The sequence below is a fragment of the Pinus tabuliformis genome, chromosome X, assembly GCF_031772625.1.
Source record: "Pinus tabuliformis cultivar Carrire ecotype Pingquan chromosome X, CPIR1, whole genome shotgun sequence".
NCBI classification, from domain to species: Eukaryota; Viridiplantae; Streptophyta; class Pinopsida; order Pinales; family Pinaceae; genus Pinus; species Pinus tabuliformis.
Genome location: NC_142308.1, coordinates 1,738,608,348 through 1,738,623,733, shown reverse-complemented (window position 1 = coordinate 1,738,623,733; position 15,386 = coordinate 1,738,608,348).

Here is a 15,386-nt window from a genome sequence, read left to right as displayed (position 1 = left end):
CAATTAAAGATGAATACACAAAGGTGTGGACTTCGAGGAGGTAATTCAGTAGCTACAAGGCTAATTTCATGAATAATAAGGTGATAGCAAGGCTAACTATAATAAATATGGTTTTCTATAAAATTTGGATAAGTTATATGTTTCTAAAGGAAAAACATTTAAACTTATCGAAGAGGCTCACACCTTCAAAGATGGAAGGGTTTTGGTGTTGGGAAACCAATGGTTAACCACTAGAGGAATGAGTATGGGCCTAAAATAAGAATATTTAGCTAATTTTTTTAAAGGATGCATACCTTTTTGTATAAACAAACCCTGTAATATGAATCAAGCTTTATACCATGACTTACTTATACCTACTAGGCCATGGGAGAGAGTCTCCATTGATATTTAGGTTGATTTTCCAAGAACTAGGAGGGGGCATGATTAACTATTTATGGTAATAGAAAAGTTTAATAAGATGTGCATTACCATACCTTCCAAAAAAACAAAAAGGACAAGATGCAACAATCATGTTCTTTAAAAGAAATTGGATACACTTTGGGTGATCTGAAAATGGAGTACTTAGGCTTCTTGTCTAACTTACAAGCACCTCTCCCAAAGCTTAAATTATTCCCAAGTCTTTATGATTAACCATTGTGTAATTAAATATGTGCTTGAAAATATAGGTGTATGCTGGAATTTATTTTAAAATTGTTTATGTGCTTTTAAAATTCTGTTGTTTTTGTTGATATGTAAATACATATGACAGTAGAAAAATGCAGCAATAAGCAAACACATAAGACAACAATTTAATATGGAGTTCACCCAAAACTCTTGGGCTACGTCTCCTTGAGCTCTAATCAAATCGACTATGCTCTTTGGGATTCTGGCAAGTTCTTTTACAAGCTCCTGGCTCAACTCCATTGTTTACACAGAAAAATGTGGGCTTAGAACACCATCTTATCCCTGGCTCTTGAAGCTCTCGGCTTTCTGGCTCTCAGCGCTCACTCTCGCTCTCGGCTCTCACTCTGGCTCTTGGCTCTAGCTCTAGCTCTGGCTCTGGCTCATGGCTATGGCTCTCGCTCTCGCTCTGGCTCTTGGCTCTAGCTCGTGGCTCTTGGCTCTCGGCTCTGGCCTCTTTGGCTCTCTATAGCTTACAGCTCTCTAGCTTTCGACTTGACCTCCAAGTGACCCCCTCGGCTGTTCTGAATTGCTTGCTTTTCAGAAATTACTCTCTCCTGGGCTCTCTCTTAGCCTCTGCATGCCTCTGTGACTTGCTTGACCTCCAAGGGGTCCTCGGTAACCTTCCAGTGACACTTTAGCAACTCTGTGTTCAAATTTTCTCTAGCCGCCTACCTCTTTGCCTTCACTCTTTGTGCTGCCTCTTCTCCATTAAGCTCTCTACCTCCTTTGAGGTATTCTCCCAGCTTCTCGGCTACCCCAATTGTTTCTCTGTGATTCATTATCCCTCTGCGGCTCTGTGGCTTCTCTGCTCCTTGTCAGTTAGACTAGCCATCTAGCTCTTCGTCTCTATGGCTCTCAAACTCATTATTTTTAGTAAAACGCCCACTTGCAGCGTGGCACAATGATCAGGAGCAGTTGCAGAAGGAATCGGGGCCGTTTCATAGGTAAAAACGCGAAAACAGAGAAAATCCCTATACACAGAGATTTCTACAAAATGCACTATCGGGTGTGAAATCCGGACGTGAGATTCCATTCAATTACCCCTAAAATCCCTATCAGGTCCGCAATTTGGCAGTATATTGCATCACATTTCAGATTAGGTGAAATCCCAATTACACGGGAAATACATTAAAAATCTAAATTTCTGGATTTCAAATTTTATGCAATCGAGCTTTGAAATCTTATTGGGTCCGACCTTTTATCGCAAGTCACATATCGGCACATCACATAACCCCGGGGGTATTTCCATATGGCATGGCCTACGCTGACATCGATCCGCCAACACTGATATCGGCGATCACATGTCGCATTGGCCTAGGTTCCTTCCCTTAACTCATGGCATCGCTAATGCCGATCCACCAATTTTGGCGATCACAATGTCGCATCGGCCCGGGTCCTTTCCTCATGTTATATGCACCAGCCTGCCTCCGATCTGATATGTCGGGGATCGGCAATCAAGGGTTTCTCCCCCTTCTGCTTAAGTCCACTCTTGGACCCTCTCCGACACGATTTCCTTTTATAACGGTTTTTTTCCCATTTTAGGGGTTTTTGCCCATTTTAGGGGATTTTTCCTCTTTTTCTAAAGAACAAACGACAACTTATTCCTGCGATAACTTCTGCATCCCAAGTCCACTTTTGCCCATTCAAGTTGCAGTAGATGCAGTAGATTCAGAAGGAAAATATCTCTGCAATGGGGCTATTTCCAGGAACTTCCTTGGACTTTCATTTTCCTCTGTGAGGAACACTTAGACTTAGGAATCTATCCAAAATCCATTTTGGATCATGCCTTCCCACTAAAGAACTTTTGGTCCCCAAAAGACTGATATACTGATCTAAACAGTAAATAAGAGTAACAACACCCTCTTCTTTTAGCCTCCACACACTTGCCTTTGTATAGTGCTTATGTACCAAAGTCTCTGACCACTTCCCTTCCTGGATGGGCTGGTCTTCCTGGGAAGAATTGCCTTCCTCCTTGCCTTCCTGCAGAACTCCTACTGAAATGGTCACAAAAGGCAGTTTGCACTTCTCCGCCTTGATCATTAATCCAAGGTGGCTCAAACCAATGTGAAATGACATCTGCTTCACAAAACTTTCATTTGTACTTGTTTGAAAAGCTATCAACAACAACTGTTAACAACAACAGGAACATAGACAACAACTGGATGGACTAAACTCCTGCTTCAACAAAAGAAACAGATTTCACATTTTGTGAATATCTCCATGTCTTACATCTACATACAACTGATGGACTAGACAACAAGCCCACAAAACATGCCTTTAAAACAAATGATCATTCAAATCAAGCATGTATAAAAATACCATTAGTACTCTTTTCAAAAGATGAAACATTTCATCACTATCTCCATCTTGGAGACCAAGTCAACTTTCCTCAAGTCAACATTACATTACATGCATGTCAAAGCAATCAACCCTACAAGTTATCTACACATACACGTTCAAAAACAAGGAAAACATCAACATCCCTGTGTACATGCATCTCATGCTCATGCATGCATTTCATCTTTCAACTTTCACTTAAGCACACTGTACTTTTGAAGCTGAAATGAACATAATGTTGCAGCAACAAAGTGAGTCTCCCACTCAATTATCCATTCACCTCCTTGGTAAAATCCTGCAACTTGCATCTCATCAACAAAGAAATGCAAATAGATGCATCAATAGACATGCAATCTTAATTGGATAAGAAATCTAGACATTTCTTACCAATCCATTTCAAAGGTATTTCCTTTGTCTGCACATCAGCATCAACATGTGAATCATTCTGAAACACATCATCCATGGAAACTTCCTTTCCATTTCTACCATATTCTCTTTCCACCTAATTCAGCTTTTTTGGAAGCATTGTTGGATTCAGAGTCTAACACCTTTCAGCAAGATGCCCTTGCTTATGGCAGTAAGTGCAACACATGTGCATCCTCTTGACAGCATGATTTGCCTTGTCCAGTGGACCTTTGGCTTTTTGCTTCTTTTCCTTCAAAAGTTTCCTGTATGTGGCCATTCTCTTCCAACATCTAGAAACATTATGGTTATCCAAACCACAAAAGGAACATGCAATTCTTTTCCCATATCTATGTGGAAATTTATCATGCTTTGCAAAATCAAAAGGAATATGGTTAGAACCATACCTGCCTCTTTCACCTTTATTACATTCATGAGGAGGTGAAGCAAATGAAGAAGTGGCTCCCTTTGGAAAACCACCAATCTTTTCAAGGCTATTAGAGTTTCCACAACTCTCTGGTTCAAGTGTGTGCTTCTGAACACCTGTAATGAAACTCCTTCTTGGGACTGTTTCAATGGCCTTCATGGTAGCTTTGGAACTCTCTCCATAAGACTTTCCATAGCCAAGACCCAAATACTTAGGCTTTTCCTCAACCATTATTGGCTCAACAATACCTTGTGCATCTTTACCCAAGCCCTTTCCTTCATGGCCCATCTTGGACATTAGCTTGGAACCTATAACTCCAGTATGTTTTTCAAAAGAACCAATATAAGCATTCTTAGAAGAATTTGAAGACAAAATGGAATGGTTTACCTCTTCGTCAAGTTGATACTTGACCAAGGCTTCTTTGGCAACAAAGTGTTGTGACTCCACTTCATGCATCCCTTTCAGGTTCATATTTGCAACATGAAGTTGCCTCTCCATTTCCTTCAATTTGTCGAAACGCATCTGCTTCTCTTCCTCCACGGAATTCAACTACTCTCTAAGTATGCTACTCTTCCTTCAATCCTCATACATTTCTCTCACCATATCCATCATGGTGGAAAAGTCTTGCTCCAATTCTTCATCAAAGACTCTTATGAAGAAAGAAGAATTTGAGGAATCACTTGTAGAAGTTGTCATTATGCCAATGAACAAAATAACTTCAAACAAGATCAATAAAGAGCTTATGAAAGAAACCTTTTGCAACAAACCTCTTGTGCTTCAAGGATTGCTTTGAGGTCCTTTGGGATAGAAGAATGCCTTCAGCCCTTCTTCCTTCTTGTCCTTCCTAGACTGAGCTATCAATAACTTTCCCTTCACCTCTGCAAACTCAGAAAATAGTCAGTCTACAAACAAGCATACATCAATCAGACAATCAATCCTTGACTACCCAAACACCTTTCAGACAAGCAATCTTTGCTCTGTCAATCAAGCATTCTGATATAACCTTCTTTGAAGGTGAGGTTAATCAATCTCAAGCTCTGATACCACTTGAAATGACCAGTGTGGCACCTAGGCTTCTTGTCTAACTTACAAGAACCTCTCCCACTTCCAACGCTTCAATTATTCCCAAGTCTTTATGATTAACCAATGCAGAATTAAATATGTGCTTGAAAATATAGGTGTATGCTGGTATTTATTTTAAAATTGTTTATGTGATTTTAAAATTCTGTTGTTTGTGCTTATATGTAAATACATATGACAATAGACAAATGCAGGAATAAGAAAACACACAAGACAACAATTTAATATGGAGTTCACCCAAAACTCTTGGGCTACATCTCCTTGAACTCTAGTCAACTCGACTAGGCTCTCTAGGATTATGGCAAGTCCTTTTACAAGCTCCTGGCTCAACTCCACTGTTTACACAGAACAATGTGGGCTTAGAACACCATCTTATCCCCGGCTCTTGAAGCTCTCGGCTTTCTGGCTCTCGGCTCTCACTCTGGCTCTCAGCTCTAGCTCTGGCTCTTTCTTTAGCTCATGGCTCTGGCTCTGGCTCTTACTCTGGCTCTTGGATCTGGCTCGTGGCTCTTGGCTCTTGGCTCTCAGCTCTAGCTTCTTTGGCTCTCTACAGCTTACAGCTCTCTGGCTTTCCACTTGACCTCCAAGTGACCCCCTCTGCTATTCTACGCTACCTGCTTTTCGGAAATTGCTCTCTGATGGGCTCTCTCTTGGCCTCTGCGTGCCTCTGTGACTTGCTTGACCTCCAAGGGGTCCTCGCCAACCTTCCATTGACCCTTTAGCAGCTCTGCGTTCAGCTTTTCACTAGTTGCCTGCCTCTTTGCCTTCGCTCTTTGTGCTGCCTTTTCTCCATTGAGCTCTCTGCCTCCTTTGAGGTATTTTCTTGGCTTATCGGCTACCCCAGCCATTTCTCTGCGATTCATTATCCCTCTGCGGCTTCTCTACTCCCTGTCAGTTAGACTGGCCATCCATCTTTGTGGCTCTGTGGCTCTCAAACGCATCATTGTCAGTAAAACGCCCATGGCACAATGATGAGGAGTAGCTGCAGAAGGAATCGCGACCGTTTCAAAGGAAAAAACCCAAAAACGGAGAAAATCCCATTACATAGAGATTTCTACAAAATGCACTATCGAGCGTGAAATCCAGACGTGAGATTCCATTCAATCACCCCTAAAATCCCTATCGGGTCCGCCATTTGGTGTTATATCACATCGCATTGTGGATTAGAAGAAATCCCAATTACACGAGAAATACATTGAAAATCTGAATTTCCGGATTTCAAATTTTATAGAATCGGGCTTTGAAATCTTATCAGGTCTGGCCTTTTATCGCAAGTCACATATCGGCATATCGCATAGCCCTGGGGGTCTTTCCATATGGCATGGCCTACACCGACACCGATATCAGTGATCGCATGTCACATTGGCTCGGGGTCCTTCCCTTAAATCATGGCATCGCCGACGCTAATCTGCCAATTTCAGCGATCGCAATGTCGCATCAGCCTGAGTCCTTTCCTCATGTTATATGCACCAGCCTACCTCCGACCTGATATGTCGGGTATCGGTAATCGGGGGTTTCCCCCCTTTCCTCTTAAGTCCACTCTTGGACCCTCTCCGATGTGATTTCCCTTTATAAGGGTTTTTTTGCCCATTTTAGGGTATTTTTCTAAAGAACAAATGGCAACTTCTTTATGCGATAACTTCTGCATCCCAAGTCCATTTTTTCCCATTCAAGTTGCAGTAGATTCAGAAGGAAAATATCTCTGCAATGGGGCTATTTCCAAGAACTTCCTTGGACTTTCATTTTCCTCTGTGAGGAACACTTAGACTTAGGAATCTATCCAAAATCCATTTTGGATCATTGGGATACTAAGGAGCATTATTGTGAACAAAGATACTAGATTTCTCAATGCCTTTATGCTAGACTCTGGAAGAACATGGAAACTTGATTGAAAAGATTTATAGTTTTCCATTCGAAAAAGAATGGAAAAACAAAAGTAGTGAACAGGACATTGCTTCAAGTTTCTGAGGCAATATGATCATAAGAATCCAAGGATCTGTAATGAAAATTTGATTTATATCCACCTATAAGTCATCTTTTCAAACTTGATTTGGATATTTTCCACTTTTGCTTTTAAATGTTGTAAATGGTAAACAAAGAGTGAATAAAGATTCCACAAGAAAAGTATTTGAAGTATGAAATCTTTATTGATAAGATTAGGTTGATCCATTTTTAAGTATAGGATACATTGAAGGAGCCATAAGAAAATTGCAAGCCACTAAATGAAAAACACAAAATTAGGGACATCCAAGGTAGGAGATCAAGTTTGGTTCCATTTAAACAATGAAATGTTATCTGCTCCTAATAGAAACATCAAAGTTCTGCAATATTTTCCTTTTGAAGTGTTATAGAAAATTGTTAATAATACTTATAGGCTAAGTCCAACTCCATATATGTGCATTTACTCAGTAGTGAATGTGAAAAATTTTAAACTTTATGAGCCATCCATGTTAGAATAATAAAATAACATGCAATTCTTAACTACCATAAAGAAACATAGAACCAAAATATTAGGTATATTTATCAAATGATACAATTTTTCATAAGTCTTAAACAATTGAATGGGGATATTATCAACTCTAGCAAGTTGGGTTGAAAAGAGAACTTCTAGGAAAAGTCTAAATGGTATTTCAAGAAGAAGGCAAAGGAAAATTTTCCTCACCGACTTCTATTAAAGATATTAGAGACCAAAATCCTCGCAAATGAGGAGTTATGATCCAAAGCAAATGAATATTTATTTTTTCAATAATATTATGCAAATTTTCATAGTTATTCATATTGCAAGCTGATTTTTTTTAAAAGAACTATGTTTCCAATTTTAGCTTGTTTAACATTTTAGGTGGACACTCCCATCATTGGAGACATAAAACCTTTGAGATGATGTGAAAGGGTGTCGTGAGGAGAATAAATAGAATGTGGAGTAAACTAGCTATTATGAATTAAAAAAAAAAATGAATTAATTATTAAAAATGAGTCAAATTTCTTGAAATAATGTAATGAAATAGAAAGAAGGGGAGGAAGAAATCGATTAAGAGTTATAGGAGAAGAAAATGTTAAAAATATGATGAAGTGAAAATTCCTAAAAAAAAAATTAAAGAGACTTATAAAATATTAAATATTAAACTTAAATAAATAAATAAAAACATATACAAATTAAAAATTAAATCTTTTAGTCCTCATGGGGTAGCTCAAGTGGCAGTGGCTGTGGAAATGAAGTCTCACCTAACCGGAAGTCTTAGGTTCAAATCTTGGGCTACCCTTCCCCCATAGCGGGGTGAATAATGGACATGTAAACACGAAAATCAGAGAGTCCTACCAAACTTACAAAAAAAAAAAAATCAGAAAATATAGTGAGTTAAAAAATATTCAAAATGGAGAATTGGAATTCAAAAAAAAAGTGAGAATTTTAACTCCACCTATCATAGTTTTAATATTTTATTCCCCTATAACACTTGATGGATTCCATCCTCAATGTCCTTTTATTTTTGTTTTATTTTTCAAGAAATTTGACTCATTTTTTAATAGTTAATTCATTTTTTTCTTCATAATGGTTAGTTTCTTCCCCATTCTATTTATTCTCCTCGTGACCCCTTCACATCATCTCAAAGCTTTTATGTCCCTGATTATGGGTGGAGTGTCCACCCAAAATTTCAGACAAATTAACTTTTGCAAACATAGTTTTTTTCCAAAAATTCATCTTACAATATATATGTTCATCTATTTGGGTACTTTCTAAGTACAAAATTTGGATCCTTTTACTTGTAGGGTTCATTTTAGAGGTAGGACCTATTTTTGTGATTTGCGGCATTTAAAATTTAAAATCCCATTTGAGGAACTTGTTATCACTCAGGTTGTTCCCTTTGACTCCCAAGGGAATACGGCCGAGGTAACCACTAACCAATCTTTTAGCCACAGGTCCTAGCCTACCTGCAACCAGAGAGGGCTCTCTCTTTCTGATTTAACTTTGTTTTGGTGTAATTTTAGGCTAGTTATGATGCACAGGATTTTGTTTTGAATTTGTTTGGATGATGATTTCAGTCAGAACTGGTATGCAGTTTCAGAATAATCTAGACCATTGGGCATGGAGTCGATGATGGTGTACTGCTGGAAGTATTTCTTGAGAAAAAGGTAATGCTACAGAGCCAGACAGGCATCCATGGAACAATTCTTCAAATCTGGAATATGATGGCATGAAATCAGGGAATGAAAGGCAGCTAAGGATCTTTCACTATACTGATAGAGGGAAAAAGTGGGAACATTATCTAGGAGCATTTAAGAATTCCTGAACAACATTCATAATGAGAGAATGAATACAAACATGAGCAGTTAAGAATTCATATTTATGATTAATTCTGAAGAAAACACAGTTAACAACAGAGATTGAGCAGAGGGTGCATTCGAACAAGTCCTCAGCTATTCTTCTTCTCTTTTGCTAAGTTAATGAAACATATATGTGAATTAAGCAAACACAGAAAGACAAAACATGGTTTAGAATAAATTATTGCTCCATCAAACAACACAGGAATTCTATAGCAGAACGCAGATCATCACTTTGACATCAAACAGTGCAGAGATCATGAACTTTCCCAGCCATTTGTATTAGATAGTCTGAAAATTTACAAGGCAGTGTCTTAGAGAGAAAATCACCAACCCCAAATACGTTCTGTGGGGAGGTATATATACAAAAAATAAGATACAAAATATCTAGCTGATGAGTTAATAGCTCATAACTTCTTTGCCAACTCTTGAGGAATTATAGCTGAAAGAGTAAATGCTGCAATAAATATTTAATGTATTAGCTGTCCATTCTATCAAATGTGACCAACTGAGTCGGCTGGGGCTGCGCTGTTTAAAATCTGTGTTTTCTCCTTTTTGGGCCTGCTATCCCAGCATTTTGCTGAGTCACTGTTCTCACCTGCTCTGCCTGTTGTCTCCATGTTGTGCCTAGTGCCTGCGTATTCAATTCCGTTGACCTGAAGATGACCTGAGGTTGACCAAAAAGAGACAGGACCAAGATCACTTTGGCAAAATTTCCAACATTGCTTGCCACCAATCTTCTTTAGGCAGTTGGTATCTTCGTACCTTTATTAAATTCTCATCTGCCTCTGTGTATCTGTAAAAATTGGGTGGGACCTCAAACAAGTGATTGATTTCATGTTCGATGTAAGATAAATTTTCCAGCTTATCATAAAGGTTCTGTCCTGATGGAGGTCCTGTTTCTTCTGAGGTACTTGTGGATGCTGTGATCTGATTTGAAATGAAATTACTCATCCTGGTGGCATACTGCTCACGGGTCAGCAGTCTTCCAGCGCCGGTCAATAGGCTGGGCAATCCTTTGCCTTGCAATGCTCCCATCCTCAGCTTGTAATCATCTACCTCTACCTGCATTTCCTGACATTTTCTCTCCAAACTTTGCACAAAATTTCTAAGGGTCAACACCCTTTTTGCTATTAAAACAGTTTATGTCCTATTACTGATGTCTAAGGCTGCCAACTCCTCTTTAGTGTGAGTGTTCAGGAAGTGTATCATTTTGCTAGCCTGCTCAGGCATATTTCCTAGTGCTGCTCTAGCCTTTTGACTTTCAATTTGGGCTTCGCCTATTAATTCAATTTGTTCATGCACAGTTCGAATAGATTTCCACCGTCTAGTGATAGAGTGGTCAATCCTGGTCCACAAAATCTTCTTTATTTCAGCCAGAGTCTTTTCTAAATTCAGCTCCTTCTCCAAGGCCTTTATTTTGTCCTTCAGGGCCTTAATTTCCCTCGTCTGTTCAGCCACTGTCACCTTGGATTTATCATATTTTCCTTCTAGATCGGCCAACTTTTCTTTGGCCTATTTTATCTCTATTGCTTGAAGCTCTAGCTCCTTGACAGCTTTTGTCAATTCATCCATGCTTATGCTAGACTCAGGAGTTGTTGTTGTTGTCGCTGCAGCATCTGTAGTTGTTGTAGTTGCTGTAGTAATAGGAGGGGTCACTGCTGCTTGTGTAGCTGCAGCAGTAGTTGGAGCAGTTTGAGGTGGCTGGGAGGTCGACTCTCCCTGCTTGCCTTGCAATGCTCTCTCCAATTCTCCCTCCATTTGAACTATTCTCTGGTTCATTTGCATTAGCAGGTCCAATGTATCCTCAGCTTCTTTCTCTTTCACCAGTTCTCCCGTTTGTGGGTGCATAGTCGAGGAGAGCCTCATTTGCTTTTTCAGAGCAGTAATATCATCCTCCTTTTTCTCCATTAGGGCCTTGATAGCTTTGGGATTCTTAGGATCATGCCCAGGGTCCACAATAATGTCCTCCAATGTTTTAATTATGTTTTCTTTGGCTGTGGAGGACATTCTTTCTAAATCAAGCTAAGTATTTGTGTTCTTCAGAGATTCCTTTAACTCATGGGCCAATGTGGCCTTGTCTGCAAGTGTAGCATAGACCATTTCCCCTGCTTTCTTATGTAACTCTATTTGATCCATGGGGTGAATGTCCTTGGCCAGGACCTCTAACTTTGTCCTGACATAGTCTGCAGCTAACTGAGGCTGCTGAACCTTGGGTTTAAAGTGGCTGAGAATCATATTTTCTTCTTTGATGTCATATGCTACCATCAACCTTTCCTGCTTGGCAGGTGTTGCCTTAAGAAATTGGTCATACAACTATACTCTTAACAGTTCATTTTGAGCCTTAATTTCTTTAAAGGTGGCCTTGATGCTAGCTGGCCTCTTGCTTTGTTGTGTGGAGGAAGACACCTCCATGCCATGCTGTCTGTCTTGCTCTTGTTGGAAAGAGCTTGTAGCTGTTTGTTGACTCCCTTCTCTATCTCTCCTTGGACTTCCAAGGATTTCTTCACTAACTTCCTCCTCAATTGGAGAATCAACCTTTTGCCTCTTGGCTTCGGGCTGCTATGTAGACCCACTAGCAGGTGTGGAGTCTTCTCGGTCTCGTTTTCTGCCTCTTTCCTCATGGAAAGGAGTCTGTAAGGCAGGCACTTGTGGTGCCTCTATTTGCTATAGAGGAGCCTGTACTTGAGGTTGCTCCATTGAAGTGGCAGGCTGCTGTGTGATCACTTCTTTCTCTACATCCATTATTTCCTTCCCTTTTGTTGTACCTGTTGCTGATGTAGATGGTCCCTGGGTGGCTTGTGTGGCTGCAACAGCAGATGTGCCTTCTCCAATTTGATGTGGCAACTTGAATGTTACCTACTACAAAGAATCCAAGTCAATATTTTTTTCTAAATCCTTGACATTTTTCTCCATTATTTCCTCTTGAGTCAATTCCTCAACTAATGTGCCTTGCATCCACTCATCTTGGTTGGCATATTGTTCAATTTGTGGAAATTTACAATGGTCATAGGCCAGCAGCCTGTATTAAACTCTTATGGCACTGATAAAACCCTCCGGGTCATAAGGGACCCACCAGAAGCTCCTCTTTAACTTATATTTGTCCCTCAAAATTTGATCAGCATCTTGCCAACCTTCTTTCTTGTTCATAATGAAGGGGCCTAGATGGTCTTTGAATTTCAGGTGAGATTTCTTTTTGGCACTATGAAAATGAGTAAGATCAGAACTAATGAGTTGCCTATAGTATTCCAAGGCAAACAGTCTCATTGGTACATACCTTGGGAGCCTGTAAGGACAGAGCTCACAGCCATAGATTCTAATGACAGTGTGATTTTGATATAGATACCAATCACCTATTTTGTAACTCTTGAACAGCTGTAAGGTCTTCTCTATGTCATATGACAATCTAGGAGGAGGGGATCTCATTAGGAGACAAAAGACTGGGTTACAAATTGGTCAATGAACTCACAATAGGAAAATGGAGAGTGTTGAACCTCATGGAAAACTGATGACCAAAAGATGACAGACCTCCTTTCACCCTTACAATCCAATTTCTTGATGGGGCATTGGAAGCATTTCGACTGGTAATACATGAACAAATGGTAGATATATGATGAATATTTGAATACTCCCTCCCTATCCAGTTTCACTAGCTGATCATGTATTTATTGGCTATGAACTTGGCATAGTTATACTTGTAAGCAGGGGGTTGTCCTGGACTATATGCAGATAATAACACCAACACTGTTTCATCAATGTGCTCACTTGTTTTAAAACCCAACACATAAGAGATCATATCAACTAGCAATTTGCCCACCTCATTGAAATGGACATATAGGAAAGGAGGTGGCCCTATAGGCTGGCAGTCTGCCCTCATGAATGTCTTGGTAATTTTTTCAATTTCAGAACTAGAGAGTTTGGAGCCTGCATCCAGCAAATAGTTCATGGAGAAGGGAAACAATAGCTGAGTCTGTTTGAATTTGAGCATTTGGTTAATGGAGTCAGGAGTAATGTGAAAAAGTATGCTCCCAGATGGAGACTTAACAGCTCTCTGAGTTGGCTCATAGTTCTCGGCACATAAGCGGATGATCTCAGGGAAAATATTGACAAATGGAAGGAAGTAATAAGGCAAATTGGACTCCCATATACCATACATGTCATGTTTGTTTTGAAAGTTGTTTCTCAACTGGCAGAAGGTCTGCAAGTGATTTCTGTCACCAACTAGATCTTGAATAAGGTAATCTCTATCAGCAAGAGGCATGGCTTCAAGTTCTTTGTTTGGTGGATTCATAGGAGTGACACTAAGAGCCGATGGAGTAGCCATTATAAAACTTTTCTGATGTTATCTTTGGAGTGAAGTTTTTGAGCAGCAACAGACTGAGGATAACTGCTTATGAGGATTTGTAGAGGGGTGGCAGAATGAGTTCGGCTGAACCAAAAATCTTCAATATTTGTAACTGTGGTGAAAAGGCAAACTTTGCAGAGTTTGGTTTATGCTTTGTTTTCACTTTTAACAAATTCTCTGGATTGAGAGACTGTGAGGGCCAAATGCAGAGGGGAAAGGGATTAGCACAGCTCAATGCACTGAGGTTTTTGTAGTGGAATGCAGCAAAAGGGAACAATTTCGAGCAGGTATGAAATTTTATCGAGAACCCGAGCTCGAAAATGAGTTTTGGCACGGTGAAATCGTGAATGGACCGGGGTTTGCGGGGCTCCTCTTAAACAGGGGGTGTATCAGTGAATTTAGGCTGAATTTATGAGGGACAGAATCATTAACTTAGGAAATTGCAGGTAATTGAGTGAATGAATTTGAGAAAACGAGAAGAACAGGGGCGAACAGATGGAATTCGGCAAATACCTAGTTTAACTAGCGCCGAGGGTGGTTGAGCTGGTTGAATGGCGAGTACTGGTGTCGAATCTGCAGGTGGCAGTGTCTTAATTGTTTAAATTCAAATTCTGGAGGTAAAATGGCATGAACAGCGAACACGGAGCTTCCAAAACTAACCAATGAAAATGACCGAAAACGGTCACTTTGCACATTTTTATAAAAAATTTGATACATTTGCGCTTTTGGCGCTTTTTCGTGATGATGTCAGCATGACGTCATTAGCGGGTCCCGGGTACGGCAGGGTGACATGGACACTGACACGGATGAAGACGTGGTGGTGACATGGTGGCAAAGTGTGGACGCAGGCGGATGAAGTGGCAAGCGACATGGGGCAGCGGCGGGGACGCGGTGGTGACATCACAGTTGACGTGATTGCTGATGTCAGGGGACGGAGGGTGGTATCCGATTTTCCCCACACCACCTTTGAGCGCAGGTGGTATTGGGGGAGGGGCCTCTGAACATGCCGGTCGATCGACACGTGGTGGGGGTACGGCAGGGAAACCGCCCATCCCCCGTACGTTAACCTCTGGCGTGTTGGGGGCTGAAAACACCCGCCCACTGTTGGATCTGGAGTGTTGCGGAACGGACGGCTGGTGGGGCGATTAGGGTGGCGCGCAGCTTTGGAGTGGGTCCCTCTCATATATATAGAATAATATTGTGCCATGGGGGGTCAAAATTTTGATTTATTTGCATTTTTGTGGGTTGGGTTAATGCGGGGAAAGATAATTTAATGTTTAATTTAAAACATTAAGCATTAAACATTGGGAATTTGACTGCGGAGGGGCAGAATTGTAAGGTTTGGATGGGTGGGGGATTAGGTATAAGTTATTAACCTAACCAGAGGTTAGATTAATTCCAGGGTTAGGACGCGGAAGGGTTCATAATAGCCCCAAATGGACTAATATCTCCCAAAACTATGTTACATAGCTATAATGCTATAGGGTGGGATAGTTAATATGTTTTTTGGAATTTTATATAGTTTTTTGTAGAAAATAGGGGTGGGGAAGTAGCTAGGGAGCTATACAATAGAGTTAGGAGTTAATATGGGTTTGTGAGGTGAAGTGTAAGGGAGAGGCTAAGCTTGTGAACTGAAAACTTAGATATAAGAAATGAATGGAATTTGAAATGAGGGTTTTACACAAGAAATGTGGCTTCTTTTTATTGAAGAAGGTCAAAGCTTGACTTGATTTTCTCAAGGAGGAAGTGCAAGTAGGACTAGTTGGGCAAATCCCAAAGTCCTCAAGGGGATATTAGTGAGAAATGTTTTTAGGG